This window comes from Sabethes cyaneus, chromosome 1 (assembly GCF_943734655.1).
Source record: "Sabethes cyaneus chromosome 1, idSabCyanKW18_F2, whole genome shotgun sequence".
In the NCBI taxonomy this organism is placed as follows: domain Eukaryota; kingdom Metazoa; phylum Arthropoda; class Insecta; order Diptera; family Culicidae; genus Sabethes; species Sabethes cyaneus.
Genome location: NC_071353.1, coordinates 15,101,242 through 15,126,040, shown reverse-complemented (window position 1 = coordinate 15,126,040; position 24,799 = coordinate 15,101,242). Strand labels below are relative to the sequence as shown.

At 41.0% G+C, this 24,799-nt stretch overlaps 1 protein-coding gene across 5 annotated transcripts in view; it reads left to right on the top strand.

Moving 5' to 3' along the window:
* LOC128745571 (polypyrimidine tract-binding protein 2) overlaps window positions 1-24,799 on the top strand; it is a 556,866-nt gene that overhangs the window by 262,351 nt on the left and 269,716 nt on the right. The gene's annotated exons all lie outside the window — the stretch shown is intronic.

Below are 24,799 nucleotides of genomic sequence, written 5' to 3'. Positions count from 1 at the left end.
CTTCACATACGCCCCGTCATGTAATGTGGTGCGCGCACCTGTGTGTGAGCTCCCGGGAGATCCGTCTCAGTAGGCGACGATATGAATGAACATTGGTGAGTGCCTGGAGGAGGTGATCCGCACCTGAACGTGCTGCTCTGTGAATGGAAGATGGTTGATGAGTGATACTTCGGAACGCTATGCCGATGGTTGAATGAATGCTGGTGGGCTCGCGGATACTGGGGAAGAGCAAGCGAGAACTTGCGCTTCGGCGCACTGCGTGCCACAGGGGACTTTTTGTTGGTCGATTTTATGCGACGTGAGATGGTTTATCTTGGTTCTTCTCCATTGTTGTTGTTGCTTTTGCTTGCCGGGAACTCTCTCACTTTCTCGCTCGCTCGTCCGTCCGTGGCAGGCTGTTGCAGATGAAAAGGGAACGAACGATTCTGGAGGTTCCTCTTTTTTTATACATAGGCTGTCTTCGATTATGTATTATGTTTCTGGCCTCGGTCGGATGGGCCGCCAGCGGATCTGTGAGAGTGTGAGACAGTTCTGTTGTTACCGTTGAAGAACCTCCAGTAGCTTTCGGTTCAGTCTTCTCGCAGTCTTCGCTTTAGCCCGTTCCGATCTATCCGCCGCGCTCTCTCAGTGTTTTTCATAGTCGAAAATTCACCTGTAACTCACTGGTAATATCAACGTTGTAATTAATTCCAGCATTTGTTCGGTGTTTCTTATCGATAAAACCTCTAGCAAGGTGGATTTTTCTTAATTACTGGTGAAAAACGAAGATATTGGCACACGTACGCACTTACACACACACACACCCAGTAGAGAACGGCATACGCAAACGAGCTTACCTGGCCGAAATTCCGATTGCTTGCGAGCGCGCGAGCGAGTGAGTGAGAAAGAGAGTGATAGTGCGGTACACGAAGTTACGCCACCCGAGGATGATTACGACCACGGCGACGACGATGATGACGACGACGGCGGCGGCGGCGACGATGGCGGCGACGGTTGGTTCCGCAGAGTCAGAATCTACAGGACGTCGTCATCGCCGCCGTCGATTCGTCCGGTTCAGTCGATAACGCGATTTTCCCGCAAAACGTTCTCTCTGTACCGTCTGCGCTGCCGATTGTATCCAATCAATTCAATATTCATCATCAATCGTTTTCTCCAAGCCACGATCCACACGCAGATTTTAAAAGCCGAATCCCGGTTGTCAGTCCATCAACCAACTTCGATTTTCCCCCCATTTATTGTCGTTACAGTCATCGCGCGCCCGTACTAGCGTATTTTTTCCGATCCGTAATTTCCGCGCGTCGACCCTTCTCTTATTGTGGACACTTTGACGAGTTCCTCAGAAGAATAGAGAAACAAACGATCGGTGTGTGACTCTTTTCGGGAACCTGATCGAACCTGCCCGGTTGGCCAAAGTTGGCTCCAGAAGAGAGAGAAATAAGCAGAACAAGTGCGCGGAAGAAAAAAAAAATCGCTCAGAAGTTTCACCGACACGCGAGCATAGCAAAAAAAAAAGAAGAAAATTGTTCCAAGTGGTACCCTAGTGAAGACCATCAACCCCAACTATCAGCGTAATCGCACAACACGCACAGCAAAACAAGCAGTAGTAGAGGAAGAGAAGTGTTCCACCAGTGTCCTTCCCACTTTCGCACTTTGTGACTAGAGATTCCCTCCAGCTGATTCCCTTCCTTCCCGTTCAACAAAACACAAAACCTTCCGGTCGAAGAAACGCAACCCCGAGAAAAACGGCAGCGGCCGGACCGAAACGTTGACGATTACGACAGCAGTGTAAGGCGTCGCGTCCAGTACTACACGCTAACATTAGAGGCTACTCCCAAGCAGATAGTGCTTTTGCTCTGTAACGATTCGCGGAGACTCGCGGTGACAGTGACCAGGCAACTGTGTGCAATTTTTACAGCCGTAAGTTCCAAACAGGCGGTCGAAAAGAAGTATACCTGAGGAAATTTTGTTGAGATTTGTTTTTGTTCTAAGTTGTTGTATTAAGACAGAGAACGGAAGAGTTATACCTTTTAATAATACGAGAGAAAAAAAGAAGTTTAAAACGAACATTTTTTCGAAAACTTGAGATTTACGTAAGCTTAGGATCACACGCAGACATTGCTCAATAGTTACGATTCGTACTCAAATAGTAAAGAAGATAAAAAACGATCAAGTGAATATTTTCCGAGCATTTTAACCAAAGATTTTGTCCCTCTATTGACGTTAACTTGATCATCACTTGAACAGAAAAAAAAAAACAAATAAGAAAGAGGAAAAACAAGTTGGTGTCGTGACATTTTTCGGTGTTTTTTGTGCAATAGCGACAGCAAGATAAAATTTCTAGCATCACACAACTAGACTTTAAACAATACCTAACTAATTCTTAAGTAGTGCTTAAGCGAGAGACAATCAACATATCAAACGGAACGGTTTGGTTTGGTCATATCAACTGTGTGTACCGCAATCTGCTGGTCTGTTGCGTTCGAACTTTGATAAATTCCCCGCATCCCGCGCCGGTTCATCCTTCCTGTGCCCGTGCACGAACACACGAGGGAAAGAAAACAAGTTCTGATTTCTTCTGGCCCTCCGCCCCGCGCGTGCTTTCATCCAAGTTGTTTGTGACCGCGAACCGAAAGAATCTTGTTGCCTCGGCGGTCGTGAAACGCCAAAACTGAGCATTGATCAAGAAGAGGGGAAAAAATATCAACAATAACAACCGAGCAAGAGTTGAGTAAGATCGGGAATCGGAACACCGAAGTCCGAAGTAGAAGTGAAGTTGTAGAAAATACCAACCAACCAACCGGTAAAGAAGAAAAGGCAATTGTTTACACCACGAAAAGACGAGGACGAACACAACGACGACGTCGAGCGAGCGCGCAGCAAACTGAGCCTGAAGAGTTCACGCGAGATTTTCAGGTTTTTCTGCTGCTGCTGTTGTAGTTGTTATTGTTGTTCTTAGCTTTTTTTGCTTCGTCTGTGCGCTCGATCGCCGCGCGTTCGGCAAAGGTGTAGGCTACGGAGGAAGAAGTCAGACACAGCGAGAAACGAAAACCGGTTATATATATAATCAAAAATAATTACAATAAATACATTTCTCTGGTGTTTCGATTCTCGTGGTCGTAAGGCTGGCAGAAGAACTTGTGCGGTGTGTCGTAGAATCACTGGAAGAACTCGCGCGATCGCTTATTATAGACCAACCGAGAGATTTTCTTTGCGCCCGCAGTAAGAGCGAGGGAGAGGTACGTTCAGGCAATTGATTTTACTTCTATTCCTAAGAGGAAGAAGCCAAGCAGAAAACCAAGAAAACCAACAGTCAATATTACATTCATATATATATATATACAATCGCAGAAAAGGCGAAAGCAAAGGTGTATTTTTAGAAGCTGAATTTCCAAACAATCCAGCCGAGATCGGTGAATGAGCGAACGGTGCGAAAGAGACAGAGAACTTGATAGTTAGCGTGATCGAAAGAGGAAATTATTATAGTTAAGTGTTTTTTGCGCTAGGGTTAAAGTTTACTAGGATTTTTTGCGCTATAAACAATCCCCGGTTTTCCGGTCGGAGTTTCAATCAACCGAATCCGACCGCGATCCGAATCACATCACATAACTAGCTGGTAAGGTTTACCGAGATAAGGAGAAAGCGTTTTGACAATCAATTCAATCGCTGTACAGACCAATCCGGTGCACGTGCAAGCGTGACCCAAATCGAGTCGTGTTTTCAAACTCTGACAATCTCTCAATTTCTAAGATTTACACACATATCTGTCTAGACCGTAGACCGGGCGAATTCACTGTAGGAACCGCCAATTAAAATCCGACAATCGTTCTGAATCTGTGACAATCTGTTCTATACATTTCCGCCACGTAAAGGCACACATTATCGAATATTCTAAGTGTAATAATCTCCAATCGATAAGGAATTTAGCAGTTTAGAGTAAAAGAAGAAGAAAAAAAAACAAAGTTCAATTATCTACAGAAACAAATCACTAGTTAAAGCAAATTAATATTAGCATACTGCGTCGTTGTTTAGAGCTCGTGTTAATGCAACCAATAGATATTTAACCGAAGAAGACTACAGTAAACGGGTGTAGAAGGTGAGTCACAGACACTTTTAGGCACAGCAGCGACAAAAGCCAATCTCAACGCTCGCCCAGAAGCTGAAAATTCACGTCACCACGTATTTCCGACCGGGTCCAATCTTTTGTCCCCCCTTTATACCGCCGCCGCCACTGACGCAGCCCGTGCAGCTGCAGCAAACGTCACCCGCCACCGTAGTCGGCCAACCGATCGGTTCGAGTCCGCCGTCTGCCTATCCGGCGCAGTTTCCGTTCTATCCCATCGCGGGTTCCCATCCGTCGACCCCATCCTCGTCCACCACCTGTTCGTCGTCGTCGGCCACCGCTGTCGTCTACAACAACGGTACCGGTTGTAACGCGGCCACCCAGCTGTGCTACTGTGGTCACTGTAACTATCAGCACCACCAGCAGCTGCTTCTCCAGCAGCCACCACAGGCTACGACGGCTACCATCATTCCACCGACCCTCATTCTGAGCCGCTTTACCGAGATCAATCTCGGCACCGGTAGCAACTCGCTGAGCGGAAGCGACCCGAGCCTAGCGTCCAGCAGCATTCCCACCGGCAAAGAGATAATGGTAAGATTCACAAGCGACATTCTACCATCCTCGTTACACCATCACCACCAACACCACCACCACCAACATTCCTCGTTTCTGTCGCCGCCGCCGCTGCCACCGTCAACACTGCTGACGGCTGCCACTGCAACGCATCCGTACGCTACGGCCGTCGGAGTTCCTTCGCAGACTCCGCTTTACCCAACTCCGCCGCCTCCGATCGCGTACGGAGCCGCCTATCATCCGTCGTCGTACGGATACTTCCACCTGCAGGACGCACTGATCAGCTCCAGCTCACAGCAGCTGTACGGCTGCTCGGCGGACACCAGCAGCGGCAACAGCAGCACCGTCACCTCGCCGAACTCGTCGCTGAACGGTGGCTTCGCGGCTGCCTTCGCTACCGCCGCTGGCGGCAGCAGTCCCAGCATTCAATCTCCACCCTACGCTTATACTACCACTTCTTCTACTACCACTACTACTGCTACTACTTCTACCACTACTAGTACTGTTACTACTACCACTACCACTAGCACCTCTTGTAAGAACAAGGTACTACCGCAAATTTCTAGCTCTCAGAACTGCGTGTGTTTGTTGTGACTATTTTTTGTGTGTGAATTGTTCTTATTTGCAGCTTTGTTGTTTCCCCCCGGGTTCATTCAATTTTGGTTAAGTTCCCGAACTTAATTTTAAACTATCGTGAGCCCTATTATGTATGTCGAATCGAGTAAGTCGGCTGGGCTCAGTCAGTCAGTCACTGTCGAGTCGAGTCGAAATGGTCACCATTGAGCAATTTTTATAAGCTGAGCGGTCAACTAAGTCGAGTTACTCGACAGAATCGTGTAAACCTCGACTTCTATAATACCAAAATGCAACATTCAATAAAAGTGACAATCGATATGACATACGCAACAGGGGCCCTATAGAGTTGATTTACTGTTTTTGCTTCGTATTTGCTCTTTCGATTTGACTACAGCGCCTCAGCCACATAGAATTCGAAAAAGTGGTGGTACAGAACAATTGTAGAGTTAATTATTGTTTACAATATCGTTGACGAAAGTAGTTTTATCTTTTGTATTTGGGGTACTACAGAGCTGCAATGACGTTGGTAGCAAAAAGAGTGTCTACCAGCGGGGTAGCTGCCTCAGAGCACCATAAACATAAAAGATAAAACTATACTTTATTCGACAATATTATAGATAATAGTCAACTCTACAATTGCCCTATACAGCTCTTTTTCGAATTCTGTTTGGCTGAGACGCCAAAAGAGTCAAATAAATTCAAAACAGCGAAAATAAAGCAAAAAGTGCAAATCAAACCTGTGGCACTTATCGGTGATTCCAAGGAAAAAGTACTATCGCAATTTAAAAGTGCTCAGATTTCCTGTACTTTTCCGACTACGAGAAATTTTAGAGTCATGTTTTTTATTTGGCACTTCGAGTGCTTCTTTCGGAGTTGTGGTGGTCTCAAAAATTATTATTATGGTCAAACTTTCTTCCTTTGAAATTTCGTACCATTTGAACCAATGATTTGGATATAAAAAAACTAGTTTCTACGTTCTAGGATCGATATGTAATTATGTTTACTCATTTTTTCCATCTAAATCGTAACGCATTTTTTGTTCGATTCTAGGCAAGGCAATTATTTTTGAACGGGTGTAATTTTGCTGTATGTGCCATCGGAAATTTGAGAAAAACACGTCAATTAGATTTTCCTCACAAACTTTTTTTAACGTAGAATTACGTTTTTGTTTTCTATATTGGGATGCTAGTTCGAGAAACGAGCATGTAACGAAAAGTGATTTTGATTTGCACGCTTATAACTCAGCCACTTTTCAATGGATTTTAAAGATATTTGCATCAATCGATCAGCAATTTTTCTAAAAATTGATTAATGTAACAAATATAAAAATAATTTGTCAAATCACTATCGAAAAAAGCATCCCTTGCCCTTGCTTTCCAACAGGACAGAAGGTATTTATTACCAGCAAACTTGGACAAAATTGAAGTCCTGAAGGTAAACAATTTTTGTAAAAATTCAAAACTACCCTCGCTCTTTGATCGATGTTATTATTTAAACATTGAACTTAGATGAATTTAATGTCCTGAAAGTAAGCAAGTGTGTAAAAGTGTGGAACTATCCTTCCGATGAGCCCTACCCTTCGATCGATCTTATCATTTAAACATTGAATCTAGATAAAGTTGATGTCCTGAAAGTAAACCGTATATTTTTATTTGCTGTCATTTATTTATTCTAAATTAAAGTCTTGAATAAAAACGTGGTAGATGGAATATTCTAGCATGTGACATTAGGCACAAATTTTCAGTGTTTATTTAAAGACTAGCCATGAAAGACTATTTAAAGACTAGAATTGAAAAGCAGAGTGCAAAGGTAATCTCCAACGTACTTAGAACGATAATATTAATTGAAAATCTTACAACCTGCGTTACTTTAACTAGCATTTTACAGTTGAAAGTTATCGGCGATATGCCGATATAATAAATGGCGTTTTCGACTATTTTCGAATAAATTGATAAGAATGAATTAGTTTTGTGAATGATAACGCAGATCAATTGATTAGTAAATACTGTTTAGCCAAAAGTTTTGCGTTTAATGACAAATATTTTACGCTACGTATATCGCTTGTCAACTCGAGTGTAGTTTACAGTTATTTAAAGTTACCTGGTGCTACAAGCCGCTCAAAAATCTACAAAGTGTGGTATCACCGCCTTTCAGCAAAGGATGTGTGATTGTGACTTGGTGGTTTAATTTTTTATAGAACTGCAAATTAGACGAAACTGCACAAGATGCAGGCATTTGGAAAGTATAATCTCCACCTCATCTAACAAAGTTGTAACTTTGCGTAACAAACTGTGAAACATTTGAAAAATGTTCCGCGTTAACGAATCGCATCTACAGACACAGACCTTCATACTTTTATTTTTCAAGGCTCAATTCGTTACTTTTGACCTAGTTATCCTTTGAATCGAGAGAAAAGTGTATTCCGTTTATGCTACGTTGGCACGAAATGTCTTTTAGCCTTTTCGAAAATGTACTTGAGCGGTGATAGTCTTTGGAGAAAATTCTTGCTTAACTCAAACCGATTTGAATGAAACTTTTAATATATTCAGTTGAGGAAATCATTTAAGCAATTAGAAAAATCATGAAGAGTCTTTTAAGATCATCCTAAAAGACGTGCACTTTTTTAGAAGAATTTTTTTTTGAGGCATTCACATATAACCCTCTGTTTTTCAGAATCCCGAGGATTCCTATTTCATACTTCCTTTACTAAATTATAGGTATCCCGAGGATTTCAATGATGGAACCTCATACAAGTTTCTTGGTTCTATAAACAAGGCATTTTGTACGAATCTTCTGCAGAATTTCTCCACACGATGCTTTTGCCAGGAATCCCAGAAATTCTATGCGAATTGTGTTTGTTTGTCCGACTAAAAAGAGCCAAGTAAAATATAGTTAATTGTACAGTAAAGAACGCTGGACATCTGCTAAAAAGCATCACAAATTGATACAAATGTAAAAATAGTGTTAGGGGATATACGTCAAATCTTCATATCACTATCATCTGCCATATAAATTATTATCACTTCCAGATACCTTCAATCGATTCAGCGAAGTTAGTAGAATAACATTGGATTCAATATATTTGCGTCATTAAGACCCAAGCGTTTACAATCGCTTAATAATGGCTTCAGATTTTAATAATGTTACGGTTTGTACCCATTTTTGGCCTAGCGTCGTACCAGGGCTTGCTCGTTCACTTTGCATTTTGATTCATTTGACAGTACCGTCTCAGTCGAGCAAAATTTGACAAAGTTGAATATGAAACATTTGTAGAACTAGTTATCATCTTCAATTTTGCTGAATAAAGTTTCGCTGTATCTGTTGTAGTTACGATGCTACAATGCTAGTACGTCATTAGTAACTAAATGAGCATTCATTTAGTCACTAATAAGGTACTAGCATTGTAGCACCGTAAATACAAAAGATACAGTAAAACCTTATTTAGCAAAATTGTAGATAATAACTGGTTCCACAAATGTCCCTTAGAGAAGGGCGGGGTATAAGTGCGATGTTTGAAGTTGTCATCAATTTTCGTGAGATATAAAGAAGGACTACAACATAACATATTTTATAGAGATGCAGTAACTTAATGTCTTCACTTCTGATCAAGTGCCGATTCGCACTTTTACTCCACTAGCGGGGTAACAGTGCGAATACCGCGGGGCAAAAGTGCGAAGCTCGATTCCATGAAATTAGCACAGCAGTAGCTAACAAAACCATATTATCTTCAATCTGCGTTATGTTTTGGTAAGGAATATTCTCAATTTGCACCTTTTCTATTTTGCGCTGGTGTATTGCAGCTTGGACACTTCTGTTTGATTTTGCTGTAAGTTTCCAAAAAACAACCAATTATTTCTTGATCTCGGCTCTTACTTCTAATTCGTTGCCCCCGGCAATTATTTCGATCGCCAAAATATCAAAATTAAATGCAAATTAGCCGGAGTTTTTAACTTACCACGCTTATGAAGACTATAGAGTCAGTAGGATCGTTGCACTAGCCCCGTAATTGTCCTGTTCTCTAATAGCCGCCTGCGAAGTCTGTCGATAAAGAAGAGTCAAGTTCTCAACAGGACGTTTATACCCATAGCTTGCTTTTTTACACTTACGAAGGTTAGAAATCGTAACCAAGCTACGCGTATCTGTTAAGATCGCAAAAAGCAGCAGAATTGAAAGGAATTTATTTGAATTTTTCTCGTTTATTCTTGAGTTCTACTAAGACACTTGAAAATCTATACAGTGGACTCTCGGAAAAGTTAATTGATTGGTGATTGGGTCATTTAATTTTTCTGAGTAGTCCTAAAAATTGTTAAAAAATGATAGAGACAAACGCGAAACCAGATTCGTGGATGTTAGCTACACATTATTATGTATGTGTAACTTGCAATGGAAGGAAATACGTAGCAAGATCTTTATAAAATAATACTAGTTCCTTCCAACAAGTTTAAAATAATCTGTTATACTAGTTTGCTTTGTTTGTTCATGGTCTACATTTTGATCATGTTTGCGCATATATTCTGTCCTTTCTTTTGCTTTGAAATTCAATCTGAGTTCAAGCTTTTCCAGCATGTTATCGAAAATCCTGAACTAACTATGTGCTTGTACCGAAATATAGGTGATGAAACTTTGTATAAAACGGTGGAAAGGAAATGGAAAACATACGTGAATGAATGAACGCTTGGACAACCAATAAATTCAAACTCTCCGCAAAGTTAAGGTAAAATTAGTCGTCATCGATTCTGCCAATTTCAAAAGCAGTTTTTTTGTTTGAAACAAAAGTTCTGTTCATGAAAATATATTCGCTGTGTTCAGATTGGCAAGAAGAATGCAGTATTTATATTTTTATAAAAAGAATTCCACTTTTGAGCCCAAAAACTGCTTCCGAAACTTTTAAAGTGAATGTGAATGCATGTTTATATGTTCCGCCATAGCTCCCGAACGCCTTCACCGTTCTGCACCAAATTTGGTACACGTGCTTCTTGACATAAGCAAATCTGCACTGAGGGGTTGACAAAATGGAGGGTGGTCCCTATCAAGAGGCGGAAAGTCCAAATAAGTAAACGGGGTTGCGTTTCGCTTGCTTTTAGACCAATTGCAGTTACGCAAGTGTGTGTGGCTGGGAGTCCAGAAGGTGTGGTAGTAATGGGAAAAGGGAGGCCTCCGAGGAGAAATATATGAAAAAAGCTTTGTTTCTCTTCCGTTTATTGGGATTTTCAGAGAGCAAACAGATGCATTATTGGCTACGTGACACAAGGCGAGCTGACTGGGTGGAAGTTTACAAAGGGGCGGGGGCATCAGGAACGTGACTATGAATACATGTTCCACCATAACTCAGGAACGTCTGGATCTTCATCAAACTTGGTACACATACTTTTGACATAACAGAATCAGCACAGGGGCATTGACAAAAAGGGAGGTGATCTCTTACAAGGGGGTAGAAAGGTGCAAATAGGCAAATGGGGTGCGTGCGTTTGCCACAACACAATCCATTCCCTTTTATCACTACTATTCCATTTACATGGCAAACATGCGCATATAGAGATATGAACGTATATAACCGTATTCAATTGAACACAGTAGCTGTAGCACACTTCCCCAACACAGATATCCAGTTGGCCTAGGTTTAGCCGCGGTAAAAAATTTTCGACCTGTTGGGATAAGATTTCGTTGCTTTTTCTGGCACACCAGCATAGCACAGACATCAAATTGGTCTGGGTTTAATCGTTGTTCTTGAAAAATCCTTATCCTGTTGGAACAACGAGAAGATTGTCACCTTTTCTGCCGTATTTCGCAAGCACAGACATCAAGTTTGTTTAGATTTCATATCGTGCGTAAAGAATCTTCGACCTGTTGGAGCGAGGAGACTTTGTCACTTTTTTTCATTCGTTTCCAATTGTCTTCCCTGCCTGAGAAGCAAAGTGATCGCGAAGAAAATGTATTGGGAAATTCGAGCTGGAAACTTTTCGTTAACCCTTGCGCAATGTTGCTTTAAAACAACATAGTGAAAATCATGCCCAAAGTAAATTATTTTTACTGCCTTTAGATAAGCAAATTTTTTTACATGAATTTTCAGCGTGCGCATTAATAAGAGGTAATTTTTACTATTTAGAGCTTGAACAAGAAAATCACATAATTGCTAAATCTGTTATGAATCGATTGGTATCCAAACCATCAAAGTCCATTCATGATTGACAGAGCTATATGCGTTCAAAATCTTTCATATTTGTCAAGGGCTTCAACCGATCCTTTTTTTCTACAACAGTCACACCACCGCGCATTGAAATTCACACCGTCCGTTTAGTGGTGGAATACGAACGCTATGCATAACACAACTGGCAGTTTGCTCAGTCATAACGCCGATTGAACGCAGTAGAACGAATGCGTTCTAAACCTTTTTAACATTTTCGTTTCGATCAAGTGGTATTTACTGTTTGGAGCAGCGAATGACTGCAAAACAGTCAAATGACTGGCAGTCACCACGCTAACGAAAAGCAACCGCGCAATTCTATGATTCAATACTACAAAAAAAAACCACTACATGTGCATGGAAAAAGTCGGTCGGACTCCATCCAATATAAACGAACATTTTGCTTGCGTCGGACCGACGTCCGGGTGACAAACTATTAGAGTGAGCAACCGATTTGGAGACAAAAAGAGAAACGAAAAAATACGTCATCTTATACTTCCAGTCAGTTTGCAGTTTGATTTCTTCGATCTCAACGAACGACTATTGGCTTTTCTTGAGAGGCCGCATGAATTCTAAGACGGTAGCAGCGCAAGCGGCAGATTGACTGGATTCAAAAAAACAGTCAAATGATGATCGTTTGAAAAGCGCAGGTTGAATGCGGAAAGCGTACGCATTCACGCAAGTCACATTCAACTTGCGATCCCTTTTCAAGCTCTGCTCGTGACGATAACGAGAATCTAAATTGTTCAATGACACCTTGCGGTAAGACGGAGTCCTACATTGAAAAAACAAATTGTGAAAAAATTTAATCGATCTGTTTTTGATCAAAGTTTAGATGTTACATGTAATAAAATTACAGTAAAACACCATCGGGTCAGATTTATCTTAAAGATAGCTTATTTATGATGGAAAAAGATCAATTTTATCCCAGCGGAAACCGGACTTTTAGACTTTTACATGTCTTCGTGTCCAGAAAAGTAGGGTAAAAACCCTTCTTTTGGCAAAAATTGCTAGAAGCAGATGCGTCTTGTTTACTACACCATTCTGTGGGATCCTTATAAAAATATCTTTCTTTTAACATCAAAAGATTGCTCCTAGTTCAGCCGCATTTTGAGATATAGAGATAAAAGTCTTTTTTTTTCGAAAAAAATTTCCAACTGTGCCAGTGCCCCACTAGGCATGCTACCTGTAATAACTCGTGTACTTGTCTATGTAGAAGATAAAATAATAATGTAGAAGGTAAAATGTGAATAAAATAATGTGTATAGTGAAAACAAAAGGAAACCGGCGTGACTTCCATGAGGAACGCGAATTTGATTTGTTCTCGTTACATTCTCTTTTTGTTTAAAATCTTTCGTGATTTTTTCTTCAATTCATTACTTTCATTATATCATCAACAACTACTAAATAACAAAAACTTATATTTTTACAGAAATTTTAGGTTTAAGCTTATTTATGTTTACCCTGAGCTGGCTTGATCTGCGGGTCGAAAATGTTACTTCTGAATTTTGTTATGCTTTTTTTCCAGGCTTGCACAATTTTACTTTCAGTCGGCCATTCAGTTGAATTTCCTGATCAATACTATTGACCACAAAGTTTATCACAAGTCACAAATTCGATAAATTGGCTAGATTTTACATCTCATTCATGGCTACCGGATGTTGTACCCTTGCGCTCCGGGATGATGGTGATAACGGGCATTAAGGCTAGCCAATAACTGCACCAGGGCGATTAGCATCATTCGATCAACTGAACCAACAATAACGACCGACAACCGGGACGGGACCGAACCGGACGAGAAATCGCGTCGCGTAATTGTTTTCGAGGATCAACATCGGTCACCGGCCGGAACAAATTATCTTCCAATGAAAAATGCGAAATTCCGGCTTGTTTTATTGAACTTCATCGCCGCATTCTATTTTAATTAAATCATCGCCCTTTGGGTGTGAGCGCCGTGTGAACACAGTCACACACACATACTGTCAGTGCGCGTGTGACAACATTCGAACAATATTTATCGCTGATACGTTCCGACGACGGGCCAATAATTATGTCCCGAGCGGAACCACCAGCACGGCACAGTTTGAACATTACCACCGCTGCCACCAAACCGCATTCTGTGATATCGAATTAATCAGACTAATTTACATCGAAGCTAAAAGTAGCCCAATATGCGAATGATTTTCACCGCTGATCCATCCGCTCAGGCGGGTGACAGTGACGTTGTTTTGTGATTTTTTTTGCAGTTATCAGTTAAACGCTTTGTGTTTCTAGGTTTTCGGTAGTCGCTTTTGCTAGTTGAATTTTGAACTATCTAAGTGGAATTAAATTCTGTACAGTGATAATTGGAAGAAAGCTAATGTGACTTCCTTGAGCAACACACATTTAACAAGATCCTGTTTTTGCTTTAAAAAAATCGCTGAGCATTTTTATCATGATTATGAATCTCGTATGTATTTTGTAATTTCAGTGTACAATATTCAATTACCTTACAAATTCGCGCACTCTTCTTGTTACCGTAAGCTTTTTCATTTTGGATAATCATCTGCTTTTTCGATGACGACGGTTTTTTTTTTGTGTGCAGCAAACCTACCATTTCTTAATGAGTCCTTCGTTTGTGCAGTCGAGGTTTCCATATCGTTTCCGTTACTGACAACTTAGTGTGTGCTATTCTAGTGCTATTCGCTCATTACTCTGAATGATGCCATCGACTGCACCAGTGAGCAACCCGCCAACGTGGTGGAGGCTCTTCGGCAGTGAAGGCTTTTGTATTCCCGTGAATTGCACCGATTGCCGAGCTCCGTCGATATCCATCCGTGTGCATCCTGCATTCAGAATGAAGAGAAGTCTTCAGTGAATTGGTTGGAAAAGGAAAGGAAAAAAAACTTTTGCTCTTGGTAATATTTGCAATCCCATACGCTTTTACCACCTAGAGAGCCCTACAGAGGGGGGTGAGATGTAACTAGGTATGAACCTGAGCACAATTTTTCCTAACGTCGATTGGAATGTATTCCATCTGCTGTCATAACCATAAAGTTAAAAAAAATTGAAAACAATTTTAAAATTGAAATATTTCGAATGCGACAATAAGTCAATAAAATAGATTACTGGAAATTTACGATAAACCACCTTAACAGGGAATAATCTCGCTGTTGGAAATGTCTGTAGTTGAACCCCCACATTATATTTCTAACTTAATCGGAAAAGCTGGTTAGAAACATATACCTAATTCGAGAGCCTGTATCTGTAACCACTTCGGTGCGCATGAAACCCTCGGCATATGTACTAACCGAAGCTCTGACCGCCAGCTATTGGAGAAACATCGACCCAATTAGTGCGCTTTCCATGTTCATCTTTGATAGTTTCATTGTTTTCTCCGATTCCTTTTCTGCCGGGCGAACACTCTTGGAACTTGCTGCCAATTAGAATATGATCCGTGCGCTGCTTTGTGAGGTTATTTTTCCTTTCCTTCACTGCATTGGCCGTTGTACGATGGTTAGCGATATCGGGCAGCAGGGAAGGTGTAGCATTACCGACGCGGTGGGGGGGAGCGTGTAGTAGCCACATACAATTAATTAGTTTGTTGCGTCTGATTCAAAGTGCATCTTGATCGATTAGAATCTATCTGGTTGGGAAATCTCAAGACCAAACCGCAAAAATGTTGTGGGTTTTTCCTTTCAACTCACCACCGATAGATGAATTGTGCGGTTGTTGCCTTTAGTCTTCAGCAACAGCTTGAACAATTATCATTAATTAAGACGGGAAGCCGAAGCGGTTCACTACCAACGAAGCTGCACTTGCTAGCGTTGACTGGATAGGCTCGGCCCAAGTTACATTAATGTAAAGGACATTTCGACATATCAAATACCAGAATGCACATAAATTACACCATGATTGGTGAATAATTAATCGAAGTCGGTTGGCTATCTGGCTATCTGTGCTTCGTGCTGCCCGAAACCCAGAATATAATTGTCTGAAGTATCCAATACTGACGTTGCTGCACGTCATCAAACCCATCATTTTCATCGAGCCCAACGATGAACGAGTTTTTAGTACCCGAATACACCTTCAAATTACCCGCAGGAAATTGTTGCAATTTCACACATGCTCTCTCAGTCTGTGCCTGTTTCTGTTTGCTGCTTGTTGTCACTGTTTTACTTCACCCGGTGCGGTGATGGCGGACACACAGTTACACCTGTTTGCGTCAGCATTTCACACACCGTACACCGAATTCCGGTCAGGGATTGAAAAATTAATATCCCAATTTCCAGGCTTCACTGCCGGCCACCGCCCGACGCTGGATCCCGTCACAACATTCGGGACGGGTTTTAAAGTTGTGAAAATTTAATCCCTTCCTAAATGCGATCAGAGCAGTTGGTAGGGTTGTACACCGGTTAGACGCGGGGGAGGGTCAGTTATAACATAATGAAATTTAGTATTATTTTAGTACCGCCAATCTTCACACGTATTCCGGTCGCTGCTGCCGCAGTTGGACCGAAGTTGCTTGGGCAAATGAATTTAATTAACTCCGTATGAAAGATTATAATTTTGTTTAATTAATTATTTGTTGTACGTTAGGTTTGCTCGTAAACACAGAAACCCGGCCGAAGTCGTGTGCAGTGTGCCACCGGAAGGGTTGGCGGAAGTGTGATGTGCTGTGGCGGGGGGAGGGGGTTGAAAATACCACTTCGACACATAGCTTTGCACCATCATAGTTCCCAGTTTTCCGGCGGTAATGGTGATGAACGGAACGGTAAGCGGAGAAGCTGATGTGCATAATTATTTCAACTATTTAAATAATAAAGCAATGTACGGTCGGCTGTCGCCCACTCTCGGAAATGTACTATGACGAGCCGCCGGTTTTACTGGTTGTTGATTTATTTAATTAAGTTAAAGCTTGTTGGGGAAATAATCGGGAGCGAAATATTGGAGCGAGACCAGTAAACAGTGACGTGGAAGTTCCACATGTAGTGGTTTGTTTATCTACAACGAAACTACTAGAAATGGATTTTACTACAAATGAAAGTGTATTTTCGCCTAAGCTTGATTTGATTTTTTGGAAAAATGGAAATAAATCTTTCTAATTTGGGGCCGTAATTCCTTTTTTTATAATTTGGTTGGAAAATGGTCGCAGTCGGTTGCTACCGACGCCGGTTTTTACCGTTTATTTCACAATCTAAATACATATAAAATTACGAGAGTATGTATGTTCCGCCATAACTCTGGAACGCCTGAATCATTCTCCACTAAATTTGTCATTCATGTTCCTTGACGTAGTTCTGGGAGGTTGACAAAAGGGGGATGGTTTGTTATCAGCGCAGGGGAGAGGTCCAAATTAGTAAAAAAAAAAGGCTGCAATTCTCTTGCATTTGGACATATAAATACTGTCCAGGCTGGATGCCACTCTGTGGAAAATTTAATATAAAACAAAACAATTTTTGTAACCCAAAAACGCCTGCAGCTTATAACTTAATCGGTCATTATTTTTGCGATGTGCAAATTATTTGCGTAAAAATGATTCCAGTTTTAAATTTAAAATTTCTAAATTCTAATGTTCAGTAATAATTTTAAGTTTAGTTTCAAATTTTAGTTTCAAATTCAATTAGTTATGCTCAATTTCAAGTTGCTAGACAATTCAAATTTAATGCCCAATTTCAAGTCCAGTATTCAAATATAACTTCCTATTTTGGGTTTAATCTTAAGTCTATTTTCATGTCTATTGCCAAGTCCAGTTTCAATTCTAATTTCAACTTTAGTTTTATGTCCAACTTCAAGTATAATTTCAAGTCCCATTTCAAATCCAATTTCATGTCTAATTTCAAGTCAAATTTAACACCATCAATTGGAATTCATTCTCATTTTTAACTTAAGTGATGGTGGAAAGCTCCAAAGAAAAGTCGGAGCATTGTGTTCTGTCACATAGAATTTTTTTGAAATATTTTTTGAGTCAATTTCTAATCTTTTAATGATAAAATTTGCATGATTACATTGCTTGTTGTTCCTCACAGATATGGTCAGAAAACCCAGTTTTCCTGAATGTTTACTTAACTCTAAAGTTCATATTTCATAAACTAAACTACGTAGAGCAATCAGTAAATTTTCTCAGCCAATTCACAAATAAATAACTGATGGATCTAGACGTAGTCCGTCCCTTGCTGTTCTCCAGCAAAAAAAGAAAAAATGAGACAGAGACTACGAGAAGACAAAAAATGGAAAAGAGCACGAAGGAGAACGCAACAAAAACTGTACAAACGGGTTAGAAAAAAGACGAAACGCGATAGAGAAAAAAAACCGGGATGAAAAAAAGAAAATACTTTACAGAATAGGAGGGAAAACAGAACATTAATAAAGAAAAAAAGTGGAAAAGAAGGAAATGGGAGAGAAAACGCGAGGACTGGTCAGAAAATGTTGAAGAATGGAAGACAAAAGGAGAAAAGTGAAAGAAAAGAAGGAAATATGAAAAAGGGAAGAAAATAACGAATAACGAAATGAGAATAAATTGGACAAAAAAGGTTAAAAAAATGGGATAGAAAATGAGCAAAAAAGGAGGAAATACGGGAGCACGGGAATGGAGCTACCAAAATGCGACAAAATTGGACAAATGGGATAGAGAAAAAGAGACCGGAACAGGACAGAAAAAAATGGAGAGAAATGTAAACGGATAAAACGAAAAATAGACAGTGACCGAAAAGGAGGCAAAAGCAGGACTTCATAAAAGGAAGAACGGATCAGACGAAAACGAAATACGAGATAGAAAAGGTGTCAAAAAGTGAGATAAAAACGAAAACCGGGACCGAAAAAAAGGAAAACGGGACTAAAAATAAAAAAAATGGCCCGGAAACGAGGAAGACGCAATAAAAGACGAAAAACGAAGCAGAGGAAAATCAGGAAAAGGGCGAGAGTGCGACAGAGAGATACTAGAAAATTGATAAATGAAACGAAGAAAACGGGAAAGTAGGTTAAACGAAATCTAATAGTCTTTCCATAGGATAGAAAAAGAGCCAGAAAAAAAGAAAAACAGGAAAAACGAACTAAAAGAAGTAAAACGGAAAAGGAAAACAGAAGAAAAAACAGGAAAATGGAAAAGAAAATAAAAAAACTGATTAAAAATATAAAGAAAAGCAGGAAAAATGGAACAGGAAACTAAGAAAAACGGAACGATTAAAAATCAAACATGGGAAAGAAAAATGGAAGAAAAGTGAGAACAAAAATTAAGAAAACGGTTTAAGGAATTAAGGAATGGAGGAAAATCGAACAAAAACTGGGAAAACGGAAGAGAGAAACTAAGAGTGAGAGAATAAGACAAAAGGTATCAGTTCTAATTTCAAGTAAAACGTGTTTAATTTCATGTCTATGTGTGGTTTGTCAGTGCGGTAGTCCACAACGCTTAACCTCAAACTTATAAAACTGAATTAAAGTTTAATTTAATGTCCAATTCCAAGTTCATTTGTATGTCTGATTTTGCGCCCAGAATCAAGTCTAATTTAATTGCAATTTTCGATTTAATTTTAAGACAAATTTCAACTCTGATGTCATATCTATATTCGAATCTTATGTCAAATGTACGTACAAGCCTAGTCTGAAGTCCAATATGAATCTAATTTTTGTCCAATTTCAAATTCAATTTTAAGTTCAAATTCGAGCACCGCTAACTTCCACGTGGACCAGTTGTCGGGACATGTGTGAGCCTTTCAATCACCGGAAGACCGAAAAATGTTGTGGACTATCGCGCTGGTTCATCCTACTGATGAAGAGTTTTCACCTCTGTGCATTTTATCACTAGCGAACCGAAAGAAAATCACGTTTTTACGAAGAAAAAGGAGTTCCCAACCCTGGGCCCATAACCTGAAAGAGCAGAGAAACACGCCCAGTGATGGAAAGTACGTTCGTAAAGGTTAACGTTTATTCGAAAAGAGAAACTATAATATCAATATCAATAGTAATACAGCTTAATGTCAAGTGGTAGACGCTAAAGCAGAGAAATCAAAAGCACAGCTTAAGTCAAATTTTGACGTTAATTTCAAATCCAATTCCAGGTCAAATACAATCTTCTATATCTATAAAAATGGATTTCTGTCTGTTCGTATGTTCCTTATAGAATCGAAAACTACTGAACCGATCGGGGTGAAAATTTGCATGTAGTTGTTTTTGGGGTCGGAGAAGGTTCGTATGATGGTTAGAGCATTCCCCCCACTAAGAGGGGGGCTGCCATACAAATGAAACACAAATTTCTGTCTGTCTGTCCGTATGTTCCTAATAGAGTCGAAAACTACTGAACCAATCGGCGTGAAAACTCGCATGTCAGGGTTTTTGGGGCCGAGGAAGGTTCTTGTGATGGTTTGAGATCTCTCTCCCACTTAGAGGGGGGATTCCGATACATATGAAACACAAATTTCTACATAACTCGAGAACTAATCAAGCAAATGGCACAAAATTTGGCATGTGGGTGTTTTAGCAGACAAGAATTTTTCTATGGTGAATTGAGACCCCCCAGGATAGCCCCTGCGAAATGGTACTTTCCACGAAAACATTTTCTTTGAAATGATACATCTCGCGTAAGATTTTTCGCGAAATGGTATTCCGCGAAACTCTATATTCCGCGGTATGGTCAACCGAGAGGTGGTGTTCCGCAAAATGGTATTCGGCGAAATGTTATATAATCATGGCGAATATTTTAATGCTATTCGCTTTATTTTATCACGCTAAGCCATGGGCGAAGTTGTTTTCTACTTTACTGTAAGGAAAATTTCTATAATAAACCACCCATGAACACCTCAGAAACTTGCAAAACTCGAGATTGTGACAAAGGTCATCCGAGATTCACGATTTATGTACAACACAGTTTAATTTGTGGCAATACGAAGTTTGTCGGGTCAGCTAGTTACAAATAAATATTTCAAATTCTGTTTTACAGTCCGATTTCCTGTCTAATCCAAAAAAAAAAATTCCAGTCCAAATCAATTCTTCCATTATGGAAATTTGCATTACGATATCGGATACCGTTATGCGCAGTTGTCCTCAGTATTGGATGGCTCGTGCTATTTCAGACAGGCGTCTCCATTCAACTTGATCTTAGCTTGCTTTCGATCTGACCGACCCATCTCTCGCACGTTGGGCCTTTCTGTTGCTGTCGCCGGCGTGGTTCTAGAAAAAACCGTTTTTATCACGCTGTTGTGCGGCATCCTTGTGATAGTCCAGCCCACCGTAGCCTGCCGTTTTCCGTCAGATGTACGATGGTAGTTTCAATTTTTGATGGTAATCGTGATTGATGCGCCTCCGCCACTCTCCACTTTCAATTTGTACTTCGCCAAATATCTTCCGCAGCATCTTCCGCTGGAATACAAGAGTGCGCTTGTCCTTCGTGAGCAGCGTCGCAGCTTCAAGTTCATAAAGAATTAAACCGGTCGGTTTAATCACCTCTCGAGAGCGATTTTGAAAAGCATGCAGGATAAGCCGTAACCTTGTCTTCAGTCAAGTCAACCCTCGCCACGTCTCGAAAGGACTCGAGAGTGTCCCCAAGATGCACACAAAACACATCACTCGATTCAGTGTAGCTCTAGTCAGTTACGTCAGTTTGCTAGAAAAAACCGTGTTCGTGCATTATTTGCTATAGCTGACCTCGGTCGACTGTATCGTATGCTGCTTTGAAGTCAATAAAGATGTGATGCCTGGCCAGGTTTATACGTACTCTCAAGCAAAGTAGTAATAAATTTCAAAAATTTCAATGTTTTTCTGTGATTTGTTTACACAGTTTGTGTCCAATCACCACCACAGAGAGCCTTCAAGCGAAATGTTCAAATTTTCACTGCCATGTTTTTTAAGTTTTTTCATTAATTTTAAAACTAATCTATCAGTATGTTCACTGGTTTCAACCAAACTTTTTACGTTTTTGACCACATATTGATTGCACGTATCAAAAGCACCTAGTTTTTGCTATTCCGAGTTTTTACCTCCGAAAAGAATAACCATTGTCTATACCTACTGTTCACGCAGGATCACACACATTTCCTTAAAAGCTTTTGTCGACTTTGGCATCTCCGCCGGCGGCGGCACCAGGAGTCATGGCAAGGACACAACTTGCGGTATTTAAGTTTCCGCTGCTCCGTTGGTTCTCCGTTGCTTCACCGTCTGCCTGCCATGCTTGTGCTTGTCTACCTCCCCGCTACCGACGGTCCACGAATTAGCGGAAAATATAGTCTCATTTAAACACCCAACTCGGGGAGAAACGCGTCTAATCGCTCTCATCTCCGTCAGCCGTACTTTGGTCGGGCAAATGAAAAAGTGTCACAATCACGTAAACCGGCGGCCATCTGCGGCTTCGTTCGGTGGCTACCCCCTGTCCTGTGATGAGGGACTCGGGGGAAAAGAATCAGAGGCCCTAATTATCTTTTTTTTCCTCGCTCCCTTCGCGACGTGGCAAGTGGTTTGCTTTGCTGCTGCTCTCCGGTGGCCAAGTGACAGTCCGACAGCGGCGGGCGGCGAAGATAATTTGTCCCGTCGTTATGTTTGTGTGCTTTAAGCCGAGTTTGCTTCGACTTCCCATCTGTGGCGCTCGAGCTCGGAAAAGCTAATCGAGAAACGAAGAAGAAAGGAAGATTATAGTGGAGTACTTTTGCGGTTTCCACCACCGGCCAGATCCAGGAGGAGGGAGGGTTAACCTACCGTTGTTACGGAAGGAGAAAATTTATGACGTGTGTTAGAGAACTCTACGAACTCTACGGACGTTGGTGGACTTACCCGAACGGAAAGGTGGGCAGGTTTGAGGGCGGTTGGTTTAATTATTGCACCCATGGCTACCGGAATGCTGTCCGCTTATGTTTGTGCAGAGTAGTGAAAAGTCGCGTTCAGGACATAAACCTCAGTAGTTCACCGGAGGGAAGTTAAACTTGTGGTAAGATAGTCGTAAATCGTGGATGATGCGAGGAAGCATACTAGGTTTATTGAGTAAACACGATGCTTACGAACCTCTCGAGTTCAGTCGTAAGAATGTTGGAAAAGCTAATTCTTTTATATGCTTAGTGGATGGTTTAGAGCAATCATTTTTAACTGGAGAATTTTAATTTTTAATTTTAAACAATTACTAGCAGAAGAAATCAACGAATGAGTGAGCACCATCATTTGTGGGGGGAGGTCCCTGCTAAGAGGGGCACTAATTTGCTGCCATTTTCTAGCTCATTTTTCTTTCAACCGCGACTCTGCTTTCATAATCGTGTAATCATACTGTGGCCACTAATTTACGCGTTTAGTCGTCGTCGTCGTCGTCCTTTCTCTGCCTGAATAAACACAGAAAGAAGAGTAAATCTTGTCCAGTCCCGAACCAAAGCTCGGTCGCCTTGCCATTTCCTGTTTCTAGGCTTCGGCCAACCACCTCACTCAGAGTAGGAGAGGAAGGAGAAAGGCGGACAAGATTAATTGAAATTTTATACCGAACCAACAGAGGAATGAGCACTCAGAAGTGATTTTTTTTTTGCAGAAAAGGTGTGCGCTTACAAATACATCAACGAGGTTCGGTTAGTTCGGGGTCGGTTAGTTGGGAGGAGGAGGAAATTCTCATTTTCTGCGATCTCTGCACTCACGTCTATTCTATGTGCAAAAAATAACTCCCATTTCAAGCCCAGAGTAATTAGTTTAATCGTGGTTTCTCTAATGGAGGCCACAATATTATGGTTCGTGCCTGCCTTTGAGGTAACCTCCCGTTTTCCTCACACACACACTCGTCCTCCTTCTCAAGAAGGGTAATTAGCCGCAATAAAAACTCGATTCGCACCCGCAATTCCAGCCTGCTTGCTACAGTGCCTGGTCATATTTGACACATGTAATGGATGTATTAAACCCCACAAAAATTACAGATAAGTGTGATTGATGCCGACAAATTAGCTCCAAACCGTGCAATATTCCGAATGTTGAAATGGAGACGCTCGATCTTTGACGTTTTCATTGCCAGTTTGGCTCACTTCCGTCCCACCGCGCGCGCTGCTGGTTCCTAAAGCAGTCCAATTTATTGATGATGGTACGCTTGTCTGGCAGTTTTCCAATCGGCCGCCTCTCTCCTCACTCCAAACGTTTAGCACTAAGTTTTCCTAATTTCACTCCGTCTCGCGTCGGTCTGTATAGTCGCATGATCAGTCATTCGGATCGGGAAAAAAGTCATGTTTTCCGCGTAAGAGCAAGTTAGTTGGACACGCTTCTCGGGAGAAACTTTCCTGTTTACTTTTTCTTCGATACATAAGTTCATCTCTTCTTAGTTTAGTGCCTTACACGTTTCTAAAAAACACATTCGCTCGCACCAATTGCTCCGGATTTGCCAGCTAAGTAGTTGTTCGCTTGTTAATGTTAATCTCCTGTTGTTGGTTTCGTACGGAGAGAAAAAAAAACTTCGAATGGTCGGAATCGGAAGGGTGGGTGGGAGGATGACGTTTAGCTATTAATTTATGTATGCTTTCGTGTCGGTTCTGTTTACCGACTTCATCACAGTTTTTGTCCGTGTCCTTCCAAGTAGTTGGTGCGGTGCGGTGAACGGCTGCGGCGGGACGGACGAGGAAGATGAATCAATTCCATCGGGTGTTGCTGCGATGCGCTCAGCCCCGAGTTGGATGCAGTCGGTTGCACTTTGGGGAGTATTTTAAGCTGAACATAAGCGTTACGTTGTGACTATTCCTCTTTCAAAATATCTGCCAATGATCTGAGTAAAATAAAGTAAATTTTACAGGTTGTATTTTCAGTAGTTAATAGTGATTTTTTTATTTTTAACTTACAATTTCCACCAGACTGTAGCTAACAAATGATACCGAAAAATTTGGAACTTAAATATAAATGTAATTAATGTTTTATTTTCTTCTCTTTCCAGGTATGACGAGTTTTTCCTCTTTCGTGAGTTACCATCAAATGTATTTCAATTCATTAGTTTCTATGAAATTACTAAAAGCAAGTATTTGATTGTTGACTTCGCTTTCACCAAAACCCATTAAAAAGGAGCTTAATTTGTACAGCCTACTTCTGTTCCGGGTCATTCTAGGGGGGAAAACTATCACTAATTCTTACCAACATACACTACTATGATTGCACATTCCCTTCGTGGTGATAAACTGGTTCTCCAGGTTCGGATAACACGAAAACAGAGAAGTCTTAATAATTAGAGGCATGCCGAAAACACTATCCAACCCCTACCATGGGCCAGAAATGGCAAACACAAAAGTGGATTAGAATTGAGCCTAAAATTGTCAAAACAAAAAGGTGCTCTAACTACTGTGGACACACTGAACTTGCCGCTTCGATGGTCGGCAACTGACTGCTTGCTTCTACCGCGCTACACTTGATAACCGTCTATCTTCTCGGTGCGGTAGTAGAAGCAAAGGGCAATCATACAAAAATAATTACCGTCGGCGGGAGGGCGGATGGTGCATATA